This window comes from Nomascus leucogenys, chromosome 21, assembly GCF_006542625.1.
Source record: "Nomascus leucogenys isolate Asia chromosome 21, Asia_NLE_v1, whole genome shotgun sequence".
NCBI classification, from domain to species: Eukaryota; Metazoa; Chordata; class Mammalia; order Primates; family Hylobatidae; genus Nomascus; species Nomascus leucogenys.
The window spans coordinates 45,148,570-45,167,074 of record NC_044401.1 but is presented as its reverse complement, the minus strand read 5'-3'; the positions used below and the strand labels follow the sequence as shown (position 1 = coordinate 45,167,074).

Here is an 18,505-nt window from a genome sequence, read left to right as displayed (position 1 = left end):
AGGTCTGAGTGTTCCAATTCGCAGCTTTCCCCAGGCAGAATTACAAGGTGGAGATGCCAAGACTCAGTGTGAGTGTGGTGGGAGAGTTGCTCCAGCCACTCTGAGCTCTGTGGCCTTTTGGGGCCCCACTATTCGCTCTGCTACAGGGTCGTCATTCTGAAAGGTATTCTGCTTGAATCTCCACATTCATCTTTAATGTCACAATGCCCTTGTGAAAGAAGTAAGGGGAAAGGTCTGTCTCCCTCCTGCTCCACGAGATAATATCTCTTAGGTTATCATTTAAGTTTCTCTTTGTACAAGTTTCTCTATGGAAAATTATCTTCTTTTAGTGTCATTGTGCCCCAGAATACTCAGCACTGCTTTAAAAACTCATCTAAATGTCAGCCACCTTATTCACAATGCACACACATAACCTTCTCCTCTGACCAACAACTACCACCCAGTGATAATTTCTTCTTAACTACTTAAGACAAATAGTGCTCCTCTCTCCTCCCCATCTCTTGCATCCTGTCTCTGTCTCTGCCTCTGTTTCTCTGTCTCTCTCTCTCTCTCTCACACACACGTGCACACACACACACACACACACACCACTCTTTGGCTCTTCAATATCACCTTCCTTGGTTCCTGTATCAAGGTCACTCAAAATCGTCCTCCTGTGCTGAAAGAAGGCAGTGGTGAGAGAAGGTACATATGTTTTTGCCTCATGGTGTATGTACTCGTACTTGTCAAAAGCCAAAATGTTATTTAATCTAATACGTTTTGCTTTTGTCAAAAATGTGAAGACAAATTCACTTCCAACACCTCAGTGGGGACTTCGACATTTCTCACAATTCTTTTGCTTGTTTCTTTTTCGATTCCCTACCATATTATCCTCTTCTAAACCCTTTACATTCTTTACAAACTAGCAAACATCTCATGAACAGAAGCTTTGCTCACTGCTTTCTGAGAAAACAGGGGTCATAGAATGTGACCATGCTCATCTTTCTTATTCTCCTATTCCTCTACTGCCCAGAGAACCAAGTCCAAATCCCTGAGCATACCACATAAGGTTTCTCAGATCAACCTCTCAGTCTTTCCTACTCATCTGCTACGTAGACGGACCCTGCACGCCAAATCACACCTATGCTTGCTGATTCTCAGACAGAGCCAACATTTTCCCAACTCCTTGACTTTTATTTATGATGTTTTTCTCAGCCTGGAATAGTTCCTTCCCTCCTTTCCCAAACCACACTTCTGTCATCTTCTGGAAATCCTTTTCCATCTTCAAGGCCAGTTCAAAGACCACCTCATCCACGAATCGCCTCCATAAGTAGCTCCTGTCTGCATCTTCACCACCAGCAGTTCCCAGTAACGTCTCCCTACCTTTTCAGTCTAGCAGAATATTTGTATCTCTATTCCAGCACATTTTTTGCCTTGGATGGTATTTGTCTACATTCCTGTGCCTTTCACTGGATTGAAAGTACCTTCACCATAGAGACTATGTGGTTTTAAAAAATTTCCCTTGGCCGGGCATGGTGGCTCACACCTGTAATCCCAGCACTTTTGGAGGCCAAGGCAGGTGGATCACCTTAGGTCGGGAGTTCAAGACCAGCCTGGCCAACATGATGAAACCCCGTCTCTACTAAAAATACAAAAATTAGCTGGGCGTAGTGGCACCTGCCTGTAGTCCCAGATACTAAGGAGGCTGAGGCACGAGAATTGCTTGAAACCGGGAGGTGGAGGTTGCAGTGAGCCGAGATTGTGCCACTGCACTCCAGCCTGGGTGACAGAGTGAGACTCTGTCTTAAAAAAAAATTCTCTTATGGAGTAGGTTTTCAGTTATTGTCAACTGGAGTTCGCTGAAGTACATGGAAAGTGCTGTACTTCACCTCATCATAAATTTGAAACCTACATCCCCTGCATGAAGATGTGGATTCTCTTATGTTTACTTTTAAATTTCACATCTTTTTTAGTGTTTTAAATTGAACTCTCTCAAGTCCTTTCAGAAATAAGTGTAGAGTGTATATTTTAAATGCCTTTTACTGGTTTATAACTTTGGGCTTTTCATTGTGGCATCATCAATTTTGAGGAAAATGTCTCATAACTCTTTAAAAACTGATCTGTCTTAAAATATATTTTCAATGTTAAGAAGGAAAAATACGACACTTCTTTATGATATATGGAGTAAGTTAGGAGTTTTGAGTCTCAAGGATACCTTTGCTATACATTAATACTCTTCTGCACAAATAAAGTAACATCTTTTTTGTACAAAGTACACAATGTGGAGGAGGAAACTAATTAGATATGTACAATGGATTGCTACTAGCTATTTTTCTGGTAATACAAAATAGTATGGAGGCTGGACATGGTGGCTCATGCCTGTAACCCCAGCATTTTGGGAGGCTGAAGCAGGTGCATCACCTGAGGTCAGGAGTTCAAGACCAGCCTGGCCAACATGGCAAAACCCCATCTCTACTAAAAATACAAAAATTAGCCAGACGTGGTGGCTTATGCCTATAATCCCAGCTACTTGGGAGGCTGAGGCAGGCGAATCACTTGAACCCGGGAGGCAGAGGTTGCAGTGAGCTGAGATTGCACCACTGCACTCCAGCCTGGGTGACAAGAGTGAAATTCCATCTCAAAAAAAAAAAAAAAAAGAGTATGGATGGCAAAGATTTCCAAGTGCCTCCCAGAGTCCATTGTGCCCTTATTTCTTAGTAATGAAGACTAATTTTGGCTGGCTGGGGTAGATACATTGTTACCCAGTAAAAGACTACATTTCCCTGGTTCCCTTGCAGCTATTGCAGCCATATTATCACGCTCTGGCCAATGGGATGTAACTCTTAGTGTTTGTTGCAATGGTCTTTTTAATATGGGGATGGCACATCTTCCCTTCCCTTCCAACCTGCTCCCTGGAACACCATCCATCTCGGATATGAGAATTAGACTAAACCCTGGGAATGGTGAAGGAATCAGTTAGAAGGAGCCGGGCGCCTGAGGACTTTGTGGATCTTCTTTACCAGTCCTGGACCGCTTACCTGCAGTCGTCTGTTATGTGAAAGAAAAATAAACTTCTCTATTATTTAAGCCGGTGTCACCTGGGGCTTTTCTTTTATATGCAGCCAAGCCTTCTGATCCTGATCTAGATGACAGAGTCTTATGAAGGTAGACAAAGGAAGGTTTGAGATGTTTTTTAATCTCCGTGTTTTTCTATTCTGATCAGAAGAGAAAAGAAAATTCAAAAGCAGCTTGGATCAAAGAACCATATCTCATTGACAAAGGAGACAGAGAGTGAGGGGAATACCAGAGAGCTAATTATGAGTGCTCAGCCGACAGCAATGCCTGCGACACTCCTGATCTGAAACCCAAGTGACCAGACAGATTGAAGCAGACTGAAGGGGCAAGTTTTCATATCAGGTCGTGCTATAGCACTCTTGGAAAACTCAAGTATAGCTGGTATAAACAGAGCCCATAAAGTCTCTGCCTAAAAGAAAAGATGAGAAACAAGCTGTAAATTGGTGTTTATAGGGAAAACTTGGAGTGACTGATGATGACTGAGTTTTGTGAGCATATCTGTACATAATCTTTTTCCAAATTTATTTCATTTTATATATTTTAATATATTCAAGGGTGTTTACAAGTTGCTAGTGTTTAAAAAAAAAACTTCTTTATAGGAAATATCCCCCCATCCACCTCATTGACTATATAATCATGTACTGTTTTTTAATTTTAATTTTTATATTTTTTGAGACAGGGTCTCCTAGGCAGAAACAGAGCCATGTTTAGTCTAGGATTTATTATTCCCCACTACTCAGGTTAAGAGCCTTCTGAGTACTCTTCCTGATTCCTGGGAATTTGAGATTTTTTACTCTGGCTGGGAACAGGCATTCTACCCCTCCCTGCACCGACGCCTGGAAACTCAAAGCAGTAAGCTGGGGTATTTGCAGGGTTCGCTTGGTTTGTTTATTGTCTCTCAGGGATCACACTGTCCTTGTTGTCTCATGTCCAGTGTCTTGAAAATTATTGTTTTTTATATTTTGCCCATTAAAGAAAAAAGGTTTCAGGCCAGGAAGGAAATCTGGTTCTTACTTCTCTATCTTGCTTAGAACTAGACACCTCAGATCTTCCTTCCTTACCACAACTTCCTCTCCTTCCAATTTGCTTATTCAGGTACTCATACCTTTTGTTCACCCCGCTAGACCTCCAGTTCATAGAGCCCTTTACTTTCTCCCAATCCATCAATACTCTCTCTTCATCGGTTTCCTTTATATGTAGCTTAGATGCCGTGACTCATTTTTATTTTATTTTATTTTACTTTAAGTTCTGGGATACACGTGCAGAATGCGTAGGTTTCTTACACAGATATACGTGTGCCATGGTGGTTTGCTGCACCTGTGAACTCATCATCTAGGTTTTAAGCCCTCTGTGCATTAATTATTTGTCCTAATGCTCTCCCTCTCTTGGCCCCCCATGCCCTGACTGACCCCAGTGTGTGTTGTTACCCCTCCTGTGCCCATGTGTTCTCATTGTTCAACTCCCAGTTATGAGTGAGAACATACAGTGTTTGGTTTTCTGATAAATGACCCAATTTTAACTAAAGTTCATACATTATTCAGATTCTCTGTTTTTACTTAATATTCTTTTTCTCTTCCAGAATCCCATTCAGGATGCCACATTACATTTAGTATGTCATCTTAGAATCCTCTTGGGTGTGACAGTATTTCAGGATTTCCTTGCTTTTGAATATATTGAGTTTTGGTAAGGTATTTTGTAGAATATTTCTCAACTGGAATGTATCTGATGTTTTTCTTATGAGTAGACTGGGGTTATGGATTTGGGGAGGAAGAGGACCACATCATATTAAGCGTGCATGCTATCAACGTGACCTTTCACTGTTGATGTTTGAAGGAGGTAACCTGTTGATAATAACCTGACTGAGGTAGTGTTTGCCAGATTTCTCCACTGTGAAGTTACTCTTTCCCTCCCTCTCACACTGTACTCTTTGAAAATGAGTTACTATACACAGGCCATAGTTAAAGAGTGGGGAATTATGCTTCACCTCTTGGAGAGTAAAGTGCATGGCTCATTATTTTAGTAATGCTCTTGCCAGTGTCCTTAATGTCCTTGCACCTCTCCACTCACTTAACCCAGCTGATTACATGACATATGCTCAACAGTTTCTTTGTTTGTTTGTTTGTTTTTGTTTTATTTTGACACAGGGTCTCACTTCTCCCATCAGCCGGGCTGGAGTGCAGTGGTGCCATCTTGGCTCACTGCAGCCTCGACTTGCCAAGCTCAGGTGACCTTCCCACCTCAGCCTCCTGAGAAGCTGGAACTACAGGTGCGCTCCACCATGCCAGGCTAATTTTTTTGTATTTTTAGTAGAGATGGGGTTTTTCCATGTTGCCCAGGCTGATCTCAAACTCCTGGGCTCAAGCAATCTGCTCGCCTCGGTTTCCTAAAGTGCTAGGACTACAGACATGAGCCACCGCGCCTGGCCTTGCTCAATATATTTTTAAATGAATGGATAAATAAATGAGAAAGAAACTGGAGCATATATGTTAATTTCTGAAAACATCTGTGCCTATATTTCAAGCTAAATAATTTTAAAATTATTTTTTATTTTAACTTTTAGTAGAGATGAGGTCTTGCTATGTTGCCCAGGCTGCTCTTGAACTCCTAGCCTCAAGTGATCCTACCACCTTGGCCTCTCAAACTGTTGGGATTACAGGCATGAGCTACCATGCCCAGCCATAAATAATTTTTTAAAAATTACTATTTTACAGTATCTATGTCTCTTTTATCAGTATAGATAATAATTATGTATATAATTATATATAAAATTAGGTTATATATATATATTTTTTTTTCTAATTCAACATTACTTAGGATGTGTATTTGTTTATTTTTTTTCCCATAAAAGTCATGGAATTATTGGTAAGAACTAATAGGAAAGTATACTGATTAAAAAAGAAGGAAATTTAGAAATCAGTTTCTATTACTTTCCACTGTTACAGATTAGGAAACAGTTTTTTTTTTTCATTTGTTTTGTTTTGGAGACAGAGTCATCCTCTGTCACCCAAGCTGGAATGCAGTGGTGGGATCTCAGCTTACTGCAACCTCCGCCTCTCAAGCAATTTTCCTGCCTCACCCTCCTGAGTAGCGGGGACTACAGATGTGTGCGACCCTGCCTAGCTAATTTTTTGTATTTTTAGTAGAGACGGGGTTTCACCACATTGGCCAGGCTAGTCCTGAACTCTTGATCTCAAGTGATCCGCCCACCTCAGCCTCCCAGCATGCTGGGATTACAGGCGTGAGCCACCATGCCCAGCCTAGGAAAAGGGTTTGGATAAGAGATGACTGGGCTAACATATTTTTCAAAGCTCATATACCTGATCAATAGCAGAATTAGGATCAAAACTAAATGTCCTGATTCCAACCCAGTGTTCTATGCCATTACAGTGCTACATTTTCTTGCCCAGGTCTGCTTGTGTCCATTACTCTGTTTGCAGATAATCTGAATGTGGTTTACATTGGAATTTGCCCTGGCAGTGATACCACAAGCTACGTAATAATGGAGTAACTATGTGATTTCTAGAGCAATGTCATGCAATCTTATAGGATTACTTACAAGAGGTGACATGACATATGTGGCATGTTCTTACACTTATGTAAAACATGCTTTGCAACATTGGTCAGTGACTCTGCTATTGCGGATTCAGTAAGTTCACTTCCCTACCATGCATCATCTACTGTGTAGAGAATCTTATGCCAGATGCCAATAGAGAACTCCACTGGTTAGCATATGAATAATGTAATAAATTAAGCTCTAAGATACAGAAGGGCTCACGTCCCACTAGACTCAAAAGGCCATTGTACCCTAAACATTGGTTCTCTAAGTCTGGAAAAAGTTCCAAGAAGAACACGAAGCTTTCTTACCTTTATACTTTAATTAAACATTGACATTAGCACTGACCCCCTACATATGGGACCTAACATTCATGGACAGGGTGAGTAGAAATTAGGGTAATGGTAGTAGGATTGATATGGTTTGAGTCTGTGTCCCTGCCCAAATCTCATGTTGAATTATAATCCCCAATGTTGGAGGCGGGGCCTGGTGGGAAGTGATTGGATCAGGGAGGTGTTTCTCATGAATGGCTTAGCACCATCCCCTTTGTGCTGTTCTTGTGATAGTAAGTTTTGTGACATTTGGTTGTTTAAAAGTGTGTGGCACCTCCCCCCTCACTCTCTCTCTTGCTCCTGTTCCTGCCATGTAAGTTTCCTGAGGCTTCCCTAGAAGCCCAGCAGATGTGAGCATCATGTTTGCTGTACAGCCTGTGGAACCATGAGCCAATTAAACTTCTTTTCTTTACAAATTACCCAGTCTCTGGTATTTCTTTATAGCAATGTGAGAACGGACTAATACAAAGATTAACAGAAAGCAAACCATGAGCTAAACATAAATAACACTACTTCAAGGTGTAAATTTGAAATTCACATATACAAATCTGTTGAGTAGAGCCAAAATTTGAAAATCTATTTGAGTTAAAGCCAAAATATAAATATTAGATTCCAAATGTAAATTATTTGCAAGTATGATTTGATGTTAACTGCTAAGGTAGTCATTCTGACACTCACCAAATATGTCCGCCTTCTGGATATATAACTCAATTGCTTTTCCTGGGCTCCTTGTGATTGAGTAGGTCCATGTGATTAGTTCTGGTCATTGGTGTTGAGTCATTTCCAGGTTGGACCATTTAATTGTGGGAGTAAGAACATTCAGAATTATCCTTCTGTCTGGGATGGTAATTGGCAACTTTAGAAGTTGGTCAACCAGAGAGTCCCTGAGGGCCTATAATGAACAGAGCCCCCTGCTATGGATAAAACTACATTACGAACAGGTAGTGTTAACAAGAAGTAAGTCCTTGTTGTTTAAAGCCACCAATATTTTCAGAATTGTTACCATAGCAAAACTTGGCTTATCCTGACAGATATATTCACTTTTGTTCTCGATTGAATTGTCTTAGGGATGAGTATTGGTAGGAGTCCGGGAACTTTGAAAGGGTGGCAGGAAAAATAAAGTTAAGAAAGGGAGAGAGTTATAATGGGGCCATACTAAGACAAATACAAACTGAATGCAATTATAGCCGACTTACTGGATTTTATTATTGTTGTTACTACTACTATCATGATTATTACTAGCAGTTCTTAAAACAATCTGGCTTGTAATCCTAGCACTTTGGGAAGCTGAGGATTACTTGAGGTCAGGAGTCTAAGACTAGCCTGGGAAACAGTGAGACTCCATCTCTACAAAAAAATACAAAAATTAGCTAAGTGTGGTGGCACACGTCTGTAGTCCCAGCTACTCAAGAGGCTGAGGCAGGAGGATCACTTGAGCCCAGGAGGTCAAGGCTGCAGTGAGCTATGATCACACCACTGCACTCCAGCCTGGGCAACAAATAAACAAACAAAAACAACCTGAAGATGACTGCCATTACATCCAATGACTCATCTTCGGTGTTGGATAGAGATAAAAAGGGAGGTGAGATCATTCTAACTTTTGGATCTCTCAGGATAATGCAATAGCTATTCCTATCCTACATGGTATGAATTTTGTTCCCTGAGTATTTATATTTTCTCTCTCCCAAATGGACTGTATGATTCTTCTAATTAAGGATATTTTCTATTCCTTTTATGTATTTTTGGAACAGTCCTAAAGCTCATTAAAATCAAGCTGAAGACCAGCTTCACTTGCTACCAGGGAATTGGCATCAGACGCCACTGTTGACCATTTCTTGGGCTGACTCACAATAGATGGATTGATTCTCACATTTTCATTTCCTGGAGCTTCAGGAATGTTGAATGAGATGGGGGTGGGGCAGGGCAGAGAGAAGTGCATTTGCAGTCAACACTGTCTTTGAGACTTCAGTCTTTCTCACTGGTAACCAACCCAGTGAAGCAAACCAAATTGAGGGACATTTTTCAAATCTGACTTCTCATAGCAGTTGTTTCTTTCTTTTTTATTTCACATGTGCTCTGTTGGATTTATTCTCTTGTTCATTGTTCTTGGCCCTTGGTGCTTTTTTTTTTCCCATCTTCCCATTTTCCATTCCTAATTAGAAATGATCTACAGGGCCCCAGAAGTCAAGTAGCGCATTTAAAAGCTCATGTGTACAATAAAACTGTGTTGAGAGAAGAGTTGGCATTTATCAGAATTATTTGAATTGTCAGTGACCAAACCACCCTGTAGTTTCTCACATCTGGCTGTGCACCTGGGTTCCACTGTCCACCTTGATTATGGCCTTAGAGCTTCTTTGCTACCTGAAAACCTAGCAAAGAAGCTCCAACACTATAATTTGCTAGGTTTAACAGGCCCTACCTGTTAAACGCCCCTGGCCCTCGATTCTGGATTTGAGTTTTGCCTACCAGATCATGCATCAGACCTGTCTTCTACTCTTGCATTATCAAGAACTGGAACTCAAGCAGCATGCTCCTTGTTTTTGCCAAGTATAACATCATTCTGAAGAACTTCCTACTCTTCAGCAGTGCAACAGGGGAGGTCCTCATCTACCAGTCTGGTTGCACTAAAGATGGGAAGTTTTTCTCTCTGTGTTTCTGTACACTAAGGAGACTGCACTTGCTGTACATGCTATGTAATTGTACTTGCGTTATCTACAATGTGTCAGATACTTGCATAGGTACTGGGGATATAGCAGTGAAGAAAGCAGACAAGAGTCCCTACCCTCATGGAACTTACTCCGTGGCAATTACCAATTTGGGTACTAGTATGATTTGACACGAATTTTATAAAACTATACTGGTTCTTTATCCAGCTAATGATCTACATGTACATGTAAGTTCAAAAGTTTTTGCAATCTACAGATGAGTCTGAGTCATGTTCAAAATTAAATTTTTATCAGGATAGGACAAAAAGATGGTTGACCTATACAGGTATGTTTAGAGCCCCCCCCTGCTGAGCACAAGTATAGATCCAAGAAAATAGAAAATAACCAAGTATCACATTTGATTTCTCATAGCCACGTAGAGAATGTGATTTTGTTTGCCATTACATTACTTGGCTCCTATAACAAGACCTGAGTTGGAATGAACCTGCCCCCATTCAGCCATTATCTGGAAAGGCTAACCAATGCCATCTTAGACTAATTTTTCAACATAACAATGGCAAACAACCTCCTGAACTTAGTCTTGCAATGTATCTCTCCAGAGCTAGCCTTAGCATTAGATGGTAACTATTACATAATGAACGGGAGGGTGGGTGTGTGTGCTGGTACTCTGAGCTCCCCTCTCATTTGGCTTCAACTTTAGAAGCTTGTCTCTTGAGGGCACACTGAGGCAGTTGGGAGGAGAGAGCCAGATTCTCCTTAACTCTCCAGTCTGCTGCATAAATTTGATGAGTCCTAAGTGGGGTTTGGGGAGAGGACATGGGGAAGCCACATTTACCCACAACTGTGACTGAGCCATATTCCTGCTGTCAGGGACTCAGATCTAGGTTGAACATACCTATTACTTGGGCACAGGGAACCAAGCAATAGGTATACTCTATATGAATTACTATCCCAAGACTGTAGCAGGAATTCCTGCACCTCTTCACTGGGTCCCCTGGGGTCCTGTCCTATTTGTGATAAAGCAAACCGGGACTTTCTCTGTCCTTGTACTAGTTACCATGGTGGGTCTCCATGCAGGCATTGTTGGAAACCATGCTTCCTGCTGCTGCTGAAATTTTATCAAACTAGACTGGAGGGACTGTACGGTCTGCTGGGAATCAGGAGGAAGTAACCAAAGGGAATTAATATTTTTAAACCTCTTAGGGACAAAACAAATACCTGTTACACTATTCAGAATCTGCAATGCCCCTTTAAGCTTCCCTTGATTTATAAACAATGTATGAATAGTATGAGTTCTTGGCTCCCAGATTCATATAGAACTTGGATCAAACCTTGATTTGTTTTCAAGAATCTCACCATGTGAACTTGAAGGATGTTTAACCGCACCATAGGTGAGGTCATCATCACTTTGAATGGAACCTAGGTTCTTCAAACCTAGGCTGATGTCATATCAGAAAGTCTTCTCTTGACTGCTGGTAAAGGATGGGGGAATAGTCTGAGGTTCCCACTTGACTTCTGGGGTACATTTCTGGGCACCCTCTTCGCTCCAGTGGAGGCATGAAGACTGGGGCAGAGGCTATCTTATCTGAGAGATCCTACTTGCTCCTAGATAAAACTGCTTCTCCCCAATGCTTCTCTTTTTTTTTTTTTTTAAGCGGAGTCTCGCTCTGTTGCCCAGGCTGGAGTGGCACAATCTCGGCTCACTGCAACCTCTGCCTCCTGGGTTCAAGCAATTCTCCTGCCTCAGCCTCCTGAGTAGCTGGGACTACAGGTGTGTGCCACCACATCTGGCTAATTTTTTGTATTTTTCGTAGAGACGGGGTTTCACTGTGTTAGCCAGGATGGTCTCAATCTCCTGACCTCATGATCCTCCTGCCTTGGCCTCCCAAAGTGCTGGGATTACAGGCGTGAGCCACCATGCCCAGCCAATCTTCATGCTTTTTGTGGGGAGTAATAAAGAGAGATTTATAAAATCTTCTGTATGTTTCTTGCAAAACCCTTACCTCTCCATTCCCTCCGACACTCACAGACTCGTTACTACTATTTGCCTTGAGATCATCTGGATGAATTTCCTAGTGCTCTGTAGCCCTGATTGTGTCAGTCATTGGATCTTAGTTTCTCCCTGCACTCCTTCCTCATCTCCTGCACTCCCTACATTCCTTTGCAGCTTTATTTTTCACCATAAAATATATCATCATCTAGCATTTTATATATCTTACTTATTTGTCTGTATTTCCACCAGAATATAAACTCCATGATGGCAGGAATTCTTGTTTGTGGTTGCTGTTGTTGTTGTTTTCTTTTTCCTGTCTAGAATAGTGCCTGACACATAGTAGGTATCTAATAAATAGCTGTTGGATGAATAAATGAATGAATATGATGGATACCCAGTACTTCTTGAGAGTCACTAATTATTAGCAATACACATTCTCTTGTTTTGGAGACATAACTTCTTCATTGGCCTCTGGGTGAGGTATTAGCCATTTCTATAGTCTCTGATAGTGGAGGGACTCTCCAGAACCCCAATCATTATACTATTTTGGATATAACCCTTTATAGCCCTTCTCATGTCAAACATTTACCAAAGATGTGACTAGTGGTGCTACTCTATCTAACCCTCCAAATCCTTACTCCTCCTACTCCTGCTCCCATAAGCATTATTATTATTATTATTATTATTATTATTATTATTATTATTATTATTTGAGACACGGTCTCACTCCATTGCCCAGGCTGGAGTGCAGTGGTGTGATCTTGGCTCACCACAACCTCTGCCTCCTGGGCTCAAGTGATCCTCCCACCTCAGCCTCCCAAGTAGCTGGGACTACAGGTGCATGCCACCATGCTGAGTAATTTTTGTATCCTTTTTGGTAGAGATAGAGTCTCACTATATTGGCCATGCTGGTCTTGAACTACTGGGCTCAAGTGATCTGCCCACCTCAGCCTCCCAAAGTGCTAGGATTATAGGCATGTGCCACCCACCTGGCTCCGTATGTATTTTTATAAGACTTTTAATTGAGAAAAAACAAGTTATCCAGATTTTTTACTATTATAGCCAAATTTGAGGTCTGAGGCATGTTGGGAAAGTGGCATGTGGTGATGATCTAAGCAATCATCTTTGAATGATCATCACACTCACTGGGCTCATTATTTTCTCACTTTAATTTCTGAATCATTCACTCCTCAGAAGCCAGAAATGCTGGGCTGATGGCTTGATGGCCTCTCATGGAAGGCTGTGCATGTGTGTAGCCCTACAAGCAATGTTTTGCTGTGCCATTAAGCTGAAATGTCATCACTTTTATTTTACAACACCAACCAATCAAGCACTGCAAGGACCCTGACCCCTTCCCCCCACCACCAGCCCCCGCCCCACCTCTTTAATGACCTATTCCATCTCCAAGCCTGCCTATGTGGCTTTGCAGGGTAGACAGAGAGTACTTAGATCATTTGTGTTGGCCTGGCTTTGAGGGTTATATCTGTGGCTCTCCTACAAGTTTGTTGGTTGAATAGTCCCAGAAATACCAAAACATAAAGCAGTAGGTCAGCATCCTCAACAGCAAACGAGAACACAGGAAAGTCTGAGAAGTACAAAGCCTCCTATTTTCATTGCTAACTTCCAGCTGGCCTTGGAGAAGCTCAATTGCGTCGATCAATTTTATCAACCACTTGCTTTTCTCAAGGCCAAGATCCCAGGCAAGTCCTCGTGAATCTGTGAGACACCAGAGCAACACTCAAAGTGCTATCCTTACAGGTCACTCTCAGAGTGAGAGTGCCATACCAATAAAATCTAAACCCTCTTTCTACATCAATTATTTTTTATCTCCACCCCCATCCTGGTACTTCCCTTCACTCAGATGCATGCCATAACAACCACCCAGCAGAACTCAACACAGCCAAATCTAAAACCTCCACATTATGTTAGGTATAAAGCTGATTAGAAGGTCACCATTAATAGGTAACAGAATCACTGGACATCCTTACAGATAGAATAACACTCCTACTCCACCATCCCAGAAACTCAAAAGCAGACACATAGAAACCCCCTCTCCCATCACTGCTATTTCTGAACTCTCTAAATTCTAACTACAGCTACCATTATCCATGTCCACATCCACCCAATGGTAGGCCTGGCTGTACTATCATGCCACTGGCACTTTTGATGGTCATTAGTAAGCCTGGATATAAGCACCTGTGCTGAGAAAACTCTCTTCAGGGCCAGGATAGGTTTGCAGAACCAGTAAAAACAGGTTTCAAAGGACAGATCTGAGAACCAGCTGCATGTCTGCCCTGAACCCCTGGCTTGTGATTCTATTCATGAAGCCCAATCTAAAAAAGAGTGGTCAGAGCCTAAGCCCCTCTAAGCTACTGAGAGTGTGAAAGGTGCTACACCTTCAGGTGGCTCCACATAAATGGGAGGAAGATGTGTGGTCACCTAACAATCTTATCTTTAACTCTGACTGCACTTTTGGTTTTCTAAACTTGTTTTCCTTTCTGGATTATAAGTTTGAAATATATTTTAGAGACTCATCCTCATAAAAACTGGCCTTTGACACATTTCCTGTGCATGTGTATTTGTGTACCTATATGCACATACATACACATTGTTGGATTAGGATCTGAATCTTTCTCATGGGTTCTCTAATACTGATTCAGCTCATTGAATCTTCTGCATTCCACTCTCTCCCACAACTCAACCTGTTTTCTCCTATGTTCAGTCCTTGTGTTGCAGTGAACATTAATTTTTTTAAAGGATAGTCATTTTCACAGCACACTTTGGAGTCTAAAGCTCAGCAAAACCACATTCACACTGGATCTTTCATCAATATGAAACTTCCAGTCATCCAAGCTTTATGACCCACATATATCAGTTTCCATGGTCCACACATGGAATGTCTACAGCAGATATTAGACCCTATACTGCTCCCTGTTTACCATGCTTTTGGGCTGCTGATACATACCTACCTCTGTGTGTACTCAGAATCGCAGACTAGTTCTCCTTCCTCATCCCACTTTTCTCTTCCCCAGGTATATTTTCTTTCCTAATGGTGCCTATTTTATGTTGAAGCTGAAAAAACTCATCAACTAGCTTTCTTTGAGCACAGGGTACAGAGAATGAAAATGGGGAGCAGCTTGCGTGGGACTGTAACCCACATAGAGAAGACATCTGGATGTTTATGATCCCATGTGATTTAGGGAGTGGTTCTATGATATGCCATGTTCTTTGAGGATAGGATTATTTCAAACTCATTTTTGTAGCCTGTTCAGTGGCTCTTAGAGTGTCTGATACATAGTAAATATTTACTGAATAAATGAACGGTCCCAGTGGCAGTACAGAAGGAAGAAGATTTCAGAATATCAATGTATTGGGTGACAGATGAGAGCAGATTTAGAAATTAAACTTCTAAAGCCTTACGCTGCTGGATAGTCAAAGACAGTATAGAAGCGGAAGGAAGATAGCTCCTTGTGACCCACAGGATCCCTACCATGAGAGTCAATGGGAGACCTCACTGTCTCACCAAAAGGAGACAGTGCAGACATGGAGAAAATGACTAGAAGGACAAGAACTGGAAAAAAGGATTTTATGCTTCATTTCCATTTTTTTGTGGAGGGGTAGGTATATTTAAATACTCAAGAATGTGATTCACCAGTCATCAGATATAACAAAATCTACTCTCATTTTGCTGGATACTTCAGTGAAACAGAAAACTTTCAATTATCTCTACTAATGGAATGAAAGCAATGGTACATATAATCAAAATGTCTTTTCTGTTTGCCTTTGGAAAGGATTATGTGTGTTTTCCCCCAGCAGGTTTGCTTTCATAATGGTAAGTTCTAGCTTAGGCTAATAACAAAATGAATTAGCATTTTCTCTGTAAAATACCCAGTAGGAGAAAAATAAAAATGTGTTTATGGCAGAAGAAACTGATGCAGGGCCTAGGACGTGCCATAGTTAATCACTTATATGAATAATCTACTTGCAGCAAGTGGGATTCTGAACAGGGCAAAAGACCAAGAGCAGCTGTATGTCCCGGATTTTAATGATACCAGAAGAGATGTCAGGAGAAAGCTATAGCTAGTGTTATGAAAAATGTTAATGGAGAAAGAAAAACGGAATAGGAGTAGGAGATCTGGGATTCTCAGACTTGATAGCTCAAGGGAGGCCATATAACCTCTTTTTGTCTCAATTTTCTTATTTATAAAATGTAATAATTCATTTGCGCTGCCCACCTAGTAGGTTAACTGGTCAAAAGAAAGCAGTGGTCAAAAGGGCTTATAAAAGTAATACGTTATGAAAATGTAAAGCATTAATAGACAAATAATGAAATACTGTTGGCACCTCCTTTCAGGACACATCCCTTGTTTAATTCCTCCATGCTTGGGGTCTTTGGCTGTGGCTTCTGAAACTTACCCCTGTTTAAAAAAATAGTCCAATTTTTAAACGATTCTGCTGTTTAAGGATAACTACTTTGATAACGTCCATGTATCCTAATGAATGGATGCCTCATTTCTCAGGTAATAGCTTCATTTTAACAGGAACTTCCTAGCTATAACAGCTTAATTTAGTGGTTCTCAAAGTGTGGTCCCTGGACCATCAGCATTACCTGGGAATTTGTTAGAAATGCAAAGTTTTGTATCCATCCAAATCTTTTTGAACCACAAACTCTGGGGGTGCAGCCCTGCAGTCTGTGCTTTAACAAGCCTTCCAGGCAATTCTGATGTACACTCAAGTTTGAGAACTACTGCTTTAGTGCCCCACAAAAAGGGAATGCTAGGAATTGGGCATTGGTACATGCCATGAGAAGCTTTTTTTTCTTTTCCTTTTTCTGTAAGGAGTAGGAAGCAGCTTGTGGGACTTTGCAAATTACACAATATGCTGGCTATTCAGAGCTAGGCCCACAGCAACATGTTAAATCATGTCAAATGCACTGTCATACTTAAAGAGATATATTTATCATCAATTCGTTTGTACATTTGTATATGTATAGTATATATATGTATGTGTATGTGTACATATGTATATATATAATGATGACTCAGTACATAATTTTCTCAGGGTCTTACATATGTATCTGTATTATATAAATTATATGTATATATGCCTGTGCATATGTACATATATATGTATATACATACATTTATTTTTCACTAAATAAAGAAAATGATGTACTGAGTACATCATTTTCTCAGGAAGGTCTTTTTCCTGACTACCCTATTTAAAAATGCATCTCTACCTTTGGCACTCCCTACCTTCCTTTCTTATTTTTCTTTGATTCTTCTAATACGCTGTGTTATTTATTTTGTTTATTGTCTGTTTCTCCCAGCTAGAATGTATGCTTCATGAGGGCAGCCTGTTTTGTTCACTGCTGTGTCCCTAGCTCCAAGAACTGTGCCTGGCACATAGTAGGCACTCAGCATATATTTGTTGAATTAATGAGTGAATGAGCAACTGCTGAATCTGGGAGATGAGAAAGCATTGGGGTCAGACCAAAACACTGAAACACCTGTAAGCACCCTTATTAGTCAGTGTCGCTACAGCATGGGAGCCTTGCCTCTCTCTGTTTCTGCTCTGGGCTCTGAGATAACTCTGAAAACAAGCTTTGGTAAGTGCCACCCTGAGGGATTTAGTTCACTATACTCTTTAATTATCATTTCAAAATACTCGCTGGTTTTTTCTAAAAATGGCAATAGTGTCCTGATGGATCAACACGATTATATGGCTGGCTGGGGCTTGGGGGCAGTCTATTATGGATATGCAACAGAACAGAGTGTGACATATTAGGGTTGGGAAAACAGTTTAAGAACGAAAATCAGGAGTTCTGAGTTCTAGTCTTTATTCTGGCCCTTACTTGCTACATGGTCTTGGGCAAATTGCTTGGGCAACTAGCATTTCTGGGTCTCAGTTTCATCAGCTGATCTCAATGATCTCCAAGGTCCCTTACAGTTGTATTTATATATCCACTCATGTGTTACTTGACTAATATCTGTCTCCTCTACTGGTAAGCTCTGTGCGAACAGGGACTGTTTACTCACCCACTTCATAATGCACAGCACTTGGAGGCACTCAAAAAATATTTGCTAAGTAAACAAATCCCTATGAAAACCAAATGGTGATTTCCGCCTCATCAGCCTGTGCTCTACACAACCAAGGCACAGGTACATGGATGTGTGCTGCAAAGACCCTGGCTGTCAGGGATCTCCTTCAATCACACAAGGAAGAGCAGGACACTGGTCTGCACCCCAAGGGCATACAGAACTGCACAGTTCCTTGATGTGAACACCTGTGGGAGGTATGCAAGGAAGACCCCAGGCTGGGCACCTGGGCCATCAGCCCAGTGACCTGGAAAAGCATGGATTTGGGGATGAGAGATCTGAATTTGAATCACAGATCTGCTATGTTCTGACTGTGAGTTTAAGTTATCTACTTCTCTTCATTTGGAAAACAAAGTACTACCTGCCTCTCAGGATGGCTGTGAAAATTAAAGGAGGACATCAAGTGTCTTCCTAGTACCTGATGTCAGAAAAGCGCCCAGTGAATGGAAGCCTCCTTGACTGGTTCTGCCTCTCCTTCCTTTTATGAAGCCTTTAAGCCATGAGGTTCCTAACAATGCCTCATTTCCCAAAGAGCTGGCCCAAGTTTGTTACTAGCTCATGGGAGTGCCTTAGCTCAGTGGTCCCCAACCTTTCTGGCACCAGTGACTGGTTTCATGGAAGGCAATTTTTCTATGAATGGGAGGGGCGAGGGGGTGGGTAGGGGATGGTTTTGGGATGAAACTGTTCCATCTTGCATCACCAGGCATTAGTTAGTCCGCAGCCTAGGGGTTGGGGACCCCTGCCCTAGCTAGTCTTGGCTGGAGGGGCATAAAGATTAGGATAAAAAGTGTTTCTCAAAATATCTACCT

At 41.3% G+C, this 18,505-nt stretch overlaps 1 protein-coding gene across 12 annotated transcripts in view; it reads right to left on the bottom strand.

Annotated features, from left to right (window-relative positions):
- Positions 1-18,505, bottom strand: part of KALRN (kalirin RhoGEF kinase) — a 694,786-nt gene that overhangs the window by 191,628 nt on the left and 484,653 nt on the right. The window lies entirely within an intron of this gene.